The 13011-nt window shown below is 36.7% G+C and overlaps 1 pseudogene; it reads left to right on the top strand.

The window, feature by feature from the left end:
• The first annotated feature begins 12503 nt into the window (after positions 1 to 12503).
• LOC117796507 lies at positions 12504 to 12564 on the top strand (annotated as a pseudogene).
• Positions 12565 to 13011: the final 447 nt, after the last annotated feature.

Below are 13011 nucleotides of genomic sequence, written 5' to 3'. Positions count from 1 at the left end.
TTACGTGTTATAGCACCCCTAGCAAACTAATATATACAATATGTGGCCATTAAATCAATGGTGACTGTGTTCTACTCTATCTCAATTAAAAAAGAATATCATAAACAGTTTGCATTCAAATGTAATGGACAACAATAACCATTCATAATTTTGCTCCAGGGATGTGTTAATTCTCCTGGTCTTTGTTATAACATAGTCCATAGATATTTGGACATCCCATAGAATTTCACATTTATCCATTATAGAAATAACACCATATTTATTGGGCAGCATTACTAAGTGGTGGATAGCATGCAGAGAATTTGAAAAGACACATGCTCTCCAGGTAATGGAAGATAAATTTCTATAGAGATGCAGAGAAGCCTGTGATTTCAGCAAAGCATTTAGAGGTATAGAGGTCAGATGTGTGTCAGGACAACACCTCTTGAGCAAAAGACAAATTACTGCATTTGGCATCTTCTATTGAAAAGAAGCAAGCCTGATGCCTATTAAGTCTTTTTGGGTTCTAAAGAAGATATATTACACATCTCAGAATGCTCCTCCAGCTCATAAGATGGGTGACATGAAAGTCTATTGATTTGGAGTGGGATCTTGAGTACAAAAGGGCTCTGAATCAGGTCTAGGATATGATGCAATCAATTACATACTGGGCCATGACATCCAGAAGACCCTACAGTGTTAAAGTTGTCAGTGGTGGAAAAAGATGCAGTGCAGAGTTTTTCCCAAGCCACGGTGGGAAAATCATTATGCAGAGCCCGAGTTGGTAAAGCAAGGCCATTCTATGTGCAGTAGAGAATTAATATTAATACACCTTCTTAAAACAGCTGTTAGTAAGCTCCTGGGCCCTGGTGGAGAAAAATCCTTGACTATGGCATTCTAAGTGATCATGCATCTGGAACTGCCATCATGAGCCTGTTTCTGTTCAACCTACCAAGTCATTAAGTTGAGAAAGCCAAGCAGCGTCACCAGGATGCATGAGTATGTTTCATGAGCAGATAACCCAAGCCCCCACATGACCTATTATGACTGTCCCAGTACCCCTCCCTCAGGTCCTACCTATGGCAGTACAAAGATATGACTCTCTGAAAGAAGAGAGGATAGATAAGCTCATTATGTGGCTGAAACCCATTGGTGGCCTTGAAAGACAGTGGCAAAATAATATCTTCTTATCAGACAGAGCTGTACATTGGTACACCAAGTCATCCTCTTCATATATGAGAAGTGTTCTGAGGTGGAAATATATATAAACTCAAGAGCAGTATGATCTGACTAATGACCTGACTGACTAGTCAGGATCCTATAAGAAAAAAGAATAGCTGATTGAAGACAGCAGCTTTAGGAGATAGTATGTGGATGACAGATTAACATACGGGGGGAGGCACAACTAACGTTCATCAGAAATCAATCAGACAAAATAACTTGTTCAGATGACAGAGTCTTTGTCAACAATTGACCACTCCAGATCTGACACAATAGGCAATAGTGGCAGAGATAGAGGCTGTGCATGGGTCCAACAACATGTATTCATACTTACTAAGGCCAAATAGCAATGGCTGCCTTTGAATGTCCAACTTTTCAACAACAGAGACCAATGCTGAGCCCCTGATAAGGTATTATTCCTCCAGGGGACCATTTGGTAGCAAATTAATTATATTGGGCCCTGTATCTTGGAAGGACCAGTGACTTATTCTGAGTATGTGTTTGTCTTTCCTGCCCACAGAGCCTTAACCAGCACCATCTCTGAGTCTTATAGACTACCTGTTCCCACAGAAGTGGAATGTGATGTGAAGATGGGAAATAAAGGAGTGGGACCATGACAATGGGATACACTGTCTGCATTTCACCCCCTACCATCTGGAAGTTGCCATTCTGATAAAGTATTAAAACAGACTGCTGAGGGGACACCCAAGTTGGTATACCTGAATGGGCAATACTCTGCAAGGATAGGAAACTACCTTCTAGCATGTTGTATGCACACTGAATCAGAAAACTCTATGTGATGCCATTGCTCTAACAGAAAGAATACATCAGCTAGGTACCAAAGACTGAAAAAAAAAAAAAAAAGATGATGCCACTTACCATCATTCCCAATGGCATACCAAATGATTTTGTACTTCATGTCCCTGCAGGATTAGAGGTACTGATTCTAAAGGAGGTGACCTCTCCAGGAGAAAAAAAAATAAAGTAGTTATGGCTGCCACCTGAGCACTTAGGACTCCTTTTGTACAGAGACCAGCAGGTGAGAAGTAGAGTCACCATATACACATTGGTAACTGACCCTAATCAGAAGGACCAGATGGGGTCTGGAGACATATTTGTGGACTCAAGTGATCAACTTGAATGTGTTTTGGTACTCCCTTGCTCACTCACTTGTGACTGCACAAATGCGGCAATCCCACCTAAGAACAGTAGAGTTACCAGGAACTCAGACTTGGAAAAGCAGGTTTAGGCCATACCACTAGGTAAGCCACCAAGACTGGCAGAGGTGCTAGCTGAAGACAAAAGGAATCCAGAATAAATAGTGTTAGTTCATTTCACTAACCTCTCTCTTCTACATTTCCCCCAAAAAAGAGAGTCCCACTAGAACCCTTGATGAGATCTCTTCCCTACATGTGTATGAAGAAGTGTATTAATATGGCCCAAGAGGTAGACTCTAGTAGCTGTCTAGTTGCACCTGTCAGATCTTACAAAACAAGAATTTACTGTTCTGCTACAAGAAATGGAGTTAGGAGGATATGTCAGCCCCAATGTCTTCAAGATCTGCCTCAGCTTTCAAGTTGAGGCTATGATTTTCCCAAGTCATTCTTGTCCAAGACTGAGCACAGAAGGGATACTAGATTTAACCATTTCTGCCCAACATCGGATTCCTCAAGCAGGACTCCTGTTTGTTCCAAAGCCCCACTGGTTTGGCTGACACTTACTCCTCTGTGTCATGGTCTGAGGAAATGAAAATGTTGTTTCATGTCCTGACTCTTTTACTTCTTCCCCACTTTCTCCTTAAAGCATCAGATCTAAAGATATTCCACCCATGTTCCTTCCTCATCGTTTTTATGTTTCACAGAGGGTAGACTCCAGTTAATCACTTTACCCTTAATTTAGTCTCAATATCTATTTCCCACGGGTCCTAATTAACAAAGAACTCAAAACTGTGGTAGAAGTACATTTTTTTAATTTAATTTTATTTTATTTTATTTTATTTTTTAAGAAATTGGTTATTACAAAGTTATTTTATTTTTTAAAGATTTTATTTATTTATTTGAGAGAGGGAGAGAGCATGAACAGGGTGAAGGGCAAAGGGAGAAGCAGATCCCCCCTGAGCAGGGAGCCCGACATGGGACTTGATCCTGGGACTCCAGGACCATGACCTGAGCCGAAGCAGACGCATAACTGACTGAGCCACCCAGGTGACCAGAAGTATATTTTTTAAAGTTTTACCATCATGGTAAATTTCAGCTAAAGGGCTTTGAGCAGTATCTAGTTTGCTGTGTGCCCAAAGTGGAAGTCAATTATCTTTTCATTTTCTTGCTTTTTCTCAATCCTATGCTCCATATTACCACTATGGACTTCATCTCTTCAATGGCTTATTTTTCTCCACCCTTTTTGACTTACTCCAATTTTATTTTCTTTTATTATATTTTATCAGTTTTTTTTCTCTGAGATCTTATTTTTGCTTTGAGGTTTTGTTAATACAGATATATTACTTCATTAACTTACTAGACTCCATGGTGATATGGCTGGTGACCAATTTCATCTGTTGAATATCACTATTTTTCTGGTGATTATTCTCCAATAAAGGGTTTTCTCTTCCTTTTATCCTTTTCATAATATTGTTACATAGAACCTATTTCTCTGTTTAATTATTATTCATCTTTCAGTGAGGAGTCAGAGACAAGTAGAGACATGTTCCAAGCAAGGAAAAACCTTTCCTGGGTCAAGTGAAGTTCCTCATCACAAAAAGTTTACATGGGTGAGTGACTTGGTTTCTTCTTGGCTGAAAGTGAGCACTATTCACTTCTGCTGCACAGACTCCATTTACTTCCTGAACACAGGTAGGTCTTGTACATCTGCACTGGACAGCTCTTCCCTTATTTCTTGAACCCCAACTAAGTAGAGGGGAGGTTCCTACCTAAACACATCCTGTTTCCACTGTTCAAAAAAGATTAAGGATTAGCTGGTTTTCTCCTTTTGGAGGTCTCTTCTACTTTGCACTACAGTGCTCTGCCAGCCTGTCCTGCAATCTGCACCTCTGATTCACATTTGTGGTATTTGGAAATCCATCCTCTCATATTGTACTTTGTGTTAATACGCTTTCTAATTTTATCAAAGATAGAGACTGCCTTTTTTGTTTTTTTGTTTTTCCTTTTTATTATTTTAGGGTGATTCCCAAGAAGAGAAAGAAGTAGAGCTGCCTACTCCCATATTTTAAAATCAGAACTTTTTCTATTCAATTTTATACACAATGCATTGGGGATAAGATTTTGAAACCATTAAACAATGTACTTTCACTCTTGATCTTAATTATATTTTTCTGATTCTCTCTATACATTGAACCAATGATATTCATCACTTCAGGGAGAGACAGAAAGTGTTACCTAGAATATTAAAAAATGAACTACTCAGGTTCATGTCTAAAATCTGGCTTTCACAAAGGTCTTGTGAGATAAAAGATTCCATATTTATGCTCCCTTATAAAAGAAAATAAACTAATAAATAACAAAAATCTTCCTTAAGATATGCCAAACGACATTTGCGGCTCTGACTGTAGTTTTTCCTTTTCACTATAGTTAATAGAGTATAAAATACATGGCATAATATATGGTAGGTACAGTACCTTTATATAGAAAGAAGTGAGAAGGAGAGAGAATGGGAGGATTGTAGGTTGTGAGTATCTAGATACTCTGCCTTGTGACCAAAATATGGAGGAAAGTTGCAACAGGTGATAGAAAAATCAAGATAGATTTTTATGTCTATGTACCTATTCCTTGCATAGGAATATGCAAGGCCTATCTCAGGAAAATTGGACACTCCTTGAAGAGCCCCATAATTCACCTGACATTGTAGCAATGAGGAGAAACTTCAACAGCAAATTAAAATGGCTAAGAAGATAGCATGTGGGTCTAAGATAGGACTCCTAGGTCTCTATAATTAGTGGAACAACAAGGAAATTCAGACGTTTTCAGAAGCCCAGTATATAAGAGTAGAGATGATGGTGTACCAGAAGCCTGGGCCTGGGAAAGAGAAGTCTCATAGTGTGATGACCTTGAGATCAGAGACTATAGCAAGTCAGAAGTATTTGAGGAATATTTGCCATTATAACAAATTCTAAATTTTCAGAGGCTATAAACATAAACATATAAACAATGCAGATTACCAGATAAAGACAGCTCTACCAACCTGCATCTGAGACCATCAGAAAAATATAAATAGCAGGTGGATAAAAGTTCCTTCTCTCTAAGACCAGAACATATTTAAGCCTTCCTCTATATCCAGGCACCACTGAGGAAGAATCAGGGAAAGAGAGCCTGATTGCTAAAGGGAATGAGAAAGGCCTGATCAGAAGTGAGAGCTCTAAAATGACTTATGAAGGCTTTAACCTTTTAAGCCTTAAGAAACTGAATTATATTTAATTGGCAAGGTTGTAATTTTTCTGCCATAATAGAGTCCCAGGAACATGATATCAATTATAGAAAAATTAATGTTTTGATTTGTTTCTGCATGTTGTGCTACACAAACAAAACTGAAGTTATATTTTATATGTAAAATTTGACCATTTTTCGTGTTATAAAAATCATTTTCCATTTTATTAAAACTATTTGTAAACATCCATTTTAACAGATGCCTTTCACATCCTGCCAAGACAGTTTCTTCTGCCTCTCTCTAGTCTGAATTTTTACATTAAAATCATTAATCTACAGTCAGTTTTGTTGTTTTGAGAAGATATAACATTTTCCCAAATTCCTAACAAATTATGCCATCTCTTTCTACTGAATAATTCATCCTTATCTCACTGATTAATATTTCCCATTTACTACATATTAAATTACATAACAGAATTTATTTTTAGTTAGACTAATTGTGCACATTTTCTTTACTGATTTAATAATTACAGTTTCAGAATATGTTTTAGTATCAGGGAGAGCTAATCCTTTCAGCACTGTTCTTTTTCATTGTTCTTAGCTCTTTTCTACTTTTTATTATGATGAATTTTGAAATCATTTTGTCAAGATTTAAAAGGAAAATGTCTTTTGATATTTAACTGGTATTGCATTAGATATGTGCATTAATTGTTTTTCCTCACCAGGAGTGTGGCATATCTCTGCATTTATGTATTTTATTTTGCATGTATCTTAGTTTTTGTTGGTTGTTTGGTTTGATTTTCACATACAGGTTGCACATGCTTCTTTTTAAGGCAGTAGTTATATTACCTCTCATTCATTTTATAATGTCTATGTAGTAGTATATAGGAACTATATTAATTTGTTGTATATTTTTATAGGCATGGTCATTTGCAGAACTTTTACTAGTTCTAACAATTTTATGAGTAGATTGTTACTGGCTTTTTAGTTGGTTCTTATATTTTATTTAAGACCACTTCCTGGTTTACGGTAGACTTGCCCTGTTTCCTTTTTGTCCCTGGGCACATAGATCAATGCTTTTGCTTCTGCCTGCTTTAATGACATGGTGCATTTTTAGCTTGCAGTCATAACACTTTCTTCTACATGGTCCTAAGAATGACAGTGTGCCCTGGAACAAAACAAACAATGCCATAAATATGCATTACTTACAATGTATTGATTAACAGTATCTGTGCTCACAAAAATCAATTAAACAAGATTATATACTGTAGCAGTTTCCAAACAGTGCCCTGAAACTATAAACTATAATTTGTGGTGCACAGCACAAGTAACAAAATGCACAAACAGCTGTGGTCCCGGTGAAAGACTCTTGCTTCTGGCAGGTCAGCCATTTGCTTATAAGTCAGATTGAAAATGCTATGTCTCCTTTTGAGAGAGTCAACTCAGGCCCAGGTAACTGGTCAGTCTTTAACATCTGGAAGGATGCAATGAATAACTTCTTAATTAAATCTACCTGAGTCAGAATAACTGTTCTGGCAAAATTTAATGCTTTTAAAGTAAAAAGTATTCTATTAACTTCATAATGACCAAACAGATAGTTTTAACTAGGTAAAAAATTTCATCTGCTGGAATGCTTGAATGTAGGGGAAAGACCACTCAGAAACAAAACAAGAGATTTGGCATCAGTTTTCCTATATAGGTTCCTTGGAATCAGACACGAGATTCTATTCTATTTAGGTTATCCCTGTCTCCATTCTAGAAGAGTCAGGAGCTTGGGCCTTCAGTGACTGCCATCGCTAGAACTTCCATTGTTAGAAGAGACCCCCACAGTCTTGTTGTCAGTTGCACTTCCTTTGTTCCTGCCTTTTATCTCAGAGCCACTGACCTGATGCTGCTTTAGCTGAGATAAAATAATGATATCTGTAGATATTCACAGGGGTCTGAGTGGGAGGTTTGACATCACAGTAACTCAGAAAAAGATGAAATGGTGGAACTAGCAAACAGCAGCACACACAAGCTACAACTTTATTTGGAATTGCTATAGTTGAACAACAAAGGGAACAGGTTGACTCATTTAGTTTCTATTGTACTGGAGTGATGGGGTTATTTTAGTATGTGTCCTAGCTATTCCCTTTAGAGCATCAAATAGAAATGCATTGGTCCAAACCCTAGTGAATACATTTGGCTCATAATATAATTTGCATTTAAATCAAATTTATAGTTGCCTAAAATAGACCCTCCAACTGTGCAGAAGCCAGATAAGTAGCAGCCAGAATGGTAACAGTGCTTTTTCTCATTCATTCAAAAGCACATAAGTTGCTAAAGATTCACTTTTCAATTGTTATCTGTCCTACTGAGACCATTGCAAGGGTTCAGTTTTTCCTCAATTACACTGAAATGATGTACTTTTGTCTGCTGCTGTCTTAAATCCCTATTATCTCTAAGTGTGTTTCCCTGTAATAATATAAGGTGTCAAGTAAAGCACTAGGAGGCTCGAAAGATTGTTCTTTCTTCCTCCGTCTTTCATTCCTTCTTTTCCCTTTCCCTTCTTTTTATGAGGATTCACAGGTATAGTCTTGCTTTACTCTTCCATAGGATGGTTCTCAGCTGGGGATATTTAGCTCTCCAGGGGACATCTGGCAATATTTAGAGGTATTTTGGATTGTCACAACTGTGCAAGCATTACTACTGGCTGGTGAGTAGAGGCTAGAGATGCTGCTAAACATTCCACATTGCACAGGACAGCTCCCACAACAAAGATTTATCTAGTCAATAGTGTCAATATTGAAAAACCCTGTCTTGGAGAAACAAAGATTGATCAGGCTTATCTTTTATGTGATTTTTAAAGAAGGTGAATTGACATGTTTTCTCTCTGTTTTTGAATTTAGATATGAGGATTAGTGCCATGTAGGGTTTTTATAAATGTAACTTTCCATAAAGTCACCAATGAATCACTAAAATTCTTATTTTTAAAAAATCATTTGATTTGAGCCATTTATCTCACTGTCTGATGTCACTTTTCTATTTCATATTTCCCTCTTATATATTGCTGATGTATCTAATTGAAATGATTTTCCTATGATAGAAAAATACCACTGAAGTTCTTCGCTCTTTCATTGTCCTGGCAAGGGTGATGTTTAAAACAATTATAAGCTTTTGAATCTTTCCGAGAAGGATAAATGTTCAGGTTATACTGTGATCCTATCGAGGTAAAGTGAAGAGACTATAGTGAAACCTAATTATCTCATTTCATATATTTATATTTTCCCAGTTATACTTGAGTTAGATTCTTTTAATATTTTTTTACTTTTCATTCTTGTTTTTTATAAGGATTCAGACAGAAAATATGTCTTTCAACTTTTTCAAATAATGAAATTCTCCTACTGCTATGGACTGAATGTTTGTGTCCCCCTAAAATTCGTATGTTGAAACACTAAGCCCCAGTGTGGTGGTATTTAGAGATGGAGTCTTTGGGAGGCAATTAGGCCATGAGGGTGGAACCCTCATGATAGCATTAGCATTAGGCCATGAGGGTGGAACCCTAATGATAGCATTAGTGCCGTTATAGTGAGAGAAAGAGAAACAGGAGTTTGCTTGTGTGTTCTCTCACTCCTCCTCTCCACTTTCTTACCCTCTGACATGTGAGGACATAACCAGGAAGGGGTTCTCACCAGAAACAGCACCTACCTGCCTCTTGATCTTGAATTCCCAGCCTCCAGAACTGTGAAAAATAAATTTCTGTTGTTTAAGTCACCCAGTCTATGGTAATTTTCTTATGGAAGAACAGACTGAATAAAACATCTATAAAATACAGACAAGTAGTACATATTGACAATTTGGAAAAAACACTTGGTCTCAGACAGCACATGATCAAGTCCACGTGACAATATCTTCATATGTGGAATGACTGGGGCCAATCATGACACAAATAAAGAAGATATTAAAAGAAATATATCTTATGACATATTCATATCTGGTATGAAGTCTTGGATAAATAAATCCTGTATCTACACCTAGACCCTTTTCTCTGGTCTCTAGGATTAGATTTACACATTAAACAAAATTTGTTAAAAACTAAATTTGTTTTAAAACTACTCAAAGACAGGAAAACATGTGTTCCTTTCAGATACCCCCACTAGACATCAAATGTTCAATCTGTTTTATCCCCAAATATACCAACAGAAAGAAAGAACACTGATATTTAAAGCAGTGCTTCTCAACTGGAGATGAGTTTATAACTGGAGACATTTTTTGTTGTCACAGTTGGGACAAAGAGGGCTTGCTACTGGCATCTAGTGGGTAGAGGCCAGGGATGCTGCTAAGTTTTCAAAAATGCACAGAACAATGCCCCCCACAGAGAATTATGCAGCTCCAAATACCAATAATATCTAGGTTGAAAATCTGTGATTTAAAGTATAAACCAAAGATGAGTGCTTCTGAGGAGTCCACTGCCTTTAAAGCTGTCAACTTCAGAGTAAGAAACTGGACTAGAAAACATGTTTCTAAACTAATAATGACTATTTTTTAACTGTAAGGAAGAGATTTGGGATTTAGTGTTCATGATAATAAGAGCATATGTTTAGCAACATAGAAAGCATGTAAACACATAAAGCAAATTAAAGGCTGCACTGCTGTTTTTATTCTCATTTTTCTTCATATTATAAGGCACCATTCCACAGTATACAGGCTCAGAAGGCAAAGTGGTCTTTCAGGTACTTTGGAGTGCGGAATACTCCAGAAACAAATCCTAAACAAATCTGATCCAAATCCAAAAAGATACTCCTGAGACTGACTCATTCTTGGATTATACCCACAGTATGCTCTAAGCCCTTTAACTGATGTGCTACTTTATAAATATGGCAACAAAATACCTGATCAGTAGTCCTATTGGGTCCTATTGGGTGCTCAAACCAAAAAGGTTGAGTAAGACATTGTTAGAAAGTGTTGGAGGGTCAGTAATGTGTCCTCCAGACTGAGAAGGCACTTTAATACTGAAAAACAAAGTAAGCCACTTCATACCATTTATACAGTCTTATTCAGGATAACTTAATGGCAGGAGCAACTGGGAAGGTGGGTGGATGGAGGGACAATCCAGGGGATTACGAAGCTATTGTTGGCTGCTATTCTCTGTCCCATATTCTCTGCCCCCATCCAGACTTTAATCCCGATGGGATTGGAGTGAGGGGCATGATGGTGAGGTCACAAGGTAGTTATCTCAATTGGTGTCATCCATGCACCAGAGGGGAGAACAAGATGGAGGGCCAAAGATAGAGTCAGTGTTTCAGCACTCCTACAGACATAGTTAAAATAAACATAAACAATTAATTTCTAATTTATCATGTAAGGAAATCATAAAATTTGTAACCTTCTAAGAGGGAGTAAAAAGTAAAAATATGAATGGTTTCAAATAAGGTTTGCCACAATTAAGCAGTATATAAAGAAAAGCAGAGAAAAAAGTAAGATTATGACTATGAATAAAGGATTACTAAGAGAAAGTAGATATTCGGGCTACTTTCTTGGCCAAGGATCATGATAAGCACTTTGACATTGTTGCTTGTCCCATTGTGATGGCACGTCAGGAACCTTGCTACACTGAAGGGATTGTGAGTCTGAATGATGTTTTATTTTTATTTTAATATATCTGAATTGTGAGGGTTTTCTAAAAAATGCTTTAAGTCATATAAACAAGTCACTTTCATTGTGCTTAGCTCACAATAGGTGCACAGTAAGTACTTGCTGAGTATAAAAAATATTAGTACAGATAGTACAGCTTATTCCAAGTAAAACACTTAAAACTGACATTTTATTATTGAAATTAAAGCACAGAGAGTTGAAATAATTTTACCACAGGCACATAGAGAGTGAAAGAGACAGAATCAAAGCATGGCTATGCTCATCAAATAGAAAAACACAGAATCATCCATAAATCCATCATCTAGTCCTTTTTGCATCTTAGTCTATATGTCAGCTCAGATCTTTGTATATCCATATAATTTGTTAAATAAAATCATACTATTCATATTGGCTTGGAATCTTCTATTTTCACTGAAAAAAAAAATCAGCAATCAACATTTCCCACATGAGTATCTGATTAGTAATCTGTGGAAACCTAATCCAAACATGTTAAGAGTGGTGCCACCAAAACAAAGCGAAAAACAAAAACAAAAAAACTGTCTCTAAACAAGTAAGTTTGGGAAATGCTTTGTAAACACAGTAAAATGAAAAATGTATTTACTGAAGAACATTTCAGGACATTTAGTATACCTATGCACATTCTAATTATCCAATGGGACATACAGATTGTTTCATTACCCAAAATTAATTGACGAGGAAATACTTTAACTACAGGAGAGCCATCTACCATAAATAGGTAAAGCAATATAATACAGTGATCTGTTTTTTGATTGCATACTCCATGAGGGAACACTATTTGAGCACAAACAAACCATATATGTATAATCATTTATTTATAGATTATATGCATATTCTACTGTATCAATGGATTGTATTATATAATAAAAAAAATTTTTAAAAATGTGACTAAAATGAGTTAATGTATTTTAAAGGTCCTGCTAATATTAATAGCTATTATTAATGTTTTGCTAATATTAGCAATTATTTCAAAGCACTTAGGGTAAACATCTTTACGGTAATTGGTGTAAATACAGTTTTTTTTAATGAAGATTTTATTCATTCATTTGAGAAGGAGTGAGTGAGCGAGACAGAAGCAATGGGGGGCAGAGGGAGAGGAAGAAGCAGACCCCATTGAGCAGGGAGTCCAATGTGGGGCTCGATCCCTGGACTCTGGGATCATGACCTGAGTGAAGGCAGATGCTTAACTGACTGAGCCACCCAAGTGCCCTGTTAATATAGATTCTAAATAGATACTGATGATTTTAATTTTTTAACATATTTCTCATAGGGTCTGTGCTTGCTTTGCAGCACATATACTAAAACTGGAATGTTACAGAGAAGATTAGTATGGCCCACTTCAAGTTCATGAAGTGTCCCATAAAAAAGAAAAGAAGGAAGGAAGGAGAGAAAGAAAGAAAGAAAGAAAGAAAGAAAGAAAGAAAGAAAGAAAGAAAGAAAAAAGAAAAGAAGTGTCCTGACTCATAATGTGACAGGGACTAGATATGAAAGCAAAAACAGATGAGTGGACAACAAAGAACCAGTATGATAATGCAGAAACAGCACCACAGAAGAGATGCTGACCCTAAGGTGAATAGCACCTCTATTTCTTTAATCATTCCAGAACCATTTTACATGAAGAGACTCAGTGAGGAGGAATTGGTAGTTAAACAAGACCATCTCATATATCGATATTGTATTATCACATAATTTTCAAATTTACAAATATCTACTTCCTGTTTACCGTGTTCCAAAAAATAGGCTGGATGCTGAAGGTCCAAAATGAACAGATATATGCTTCTTG

The sequence above is a fragment of the Ailuropoda melanoleuca genome, chromosome 15, assembly GCF_002007445.2.
Source record: "Ailuropoda melanoleuca isolate Jingjing chromosome 15, ASM200744v2, whole genome shotgun sequence".
Taxonomy (NCBI): domain Eukaryota; kingdom Metazoa; phylum Chordata; class Mammalia; order Carnivora; family Ursidae; genus Ailuropoda; species Ailuropoda melanoleuca.
Note: the sequence above shows the minus strand (reverse complement) of the source record. Positions and strands in the feature narration are given on the sequence as shown.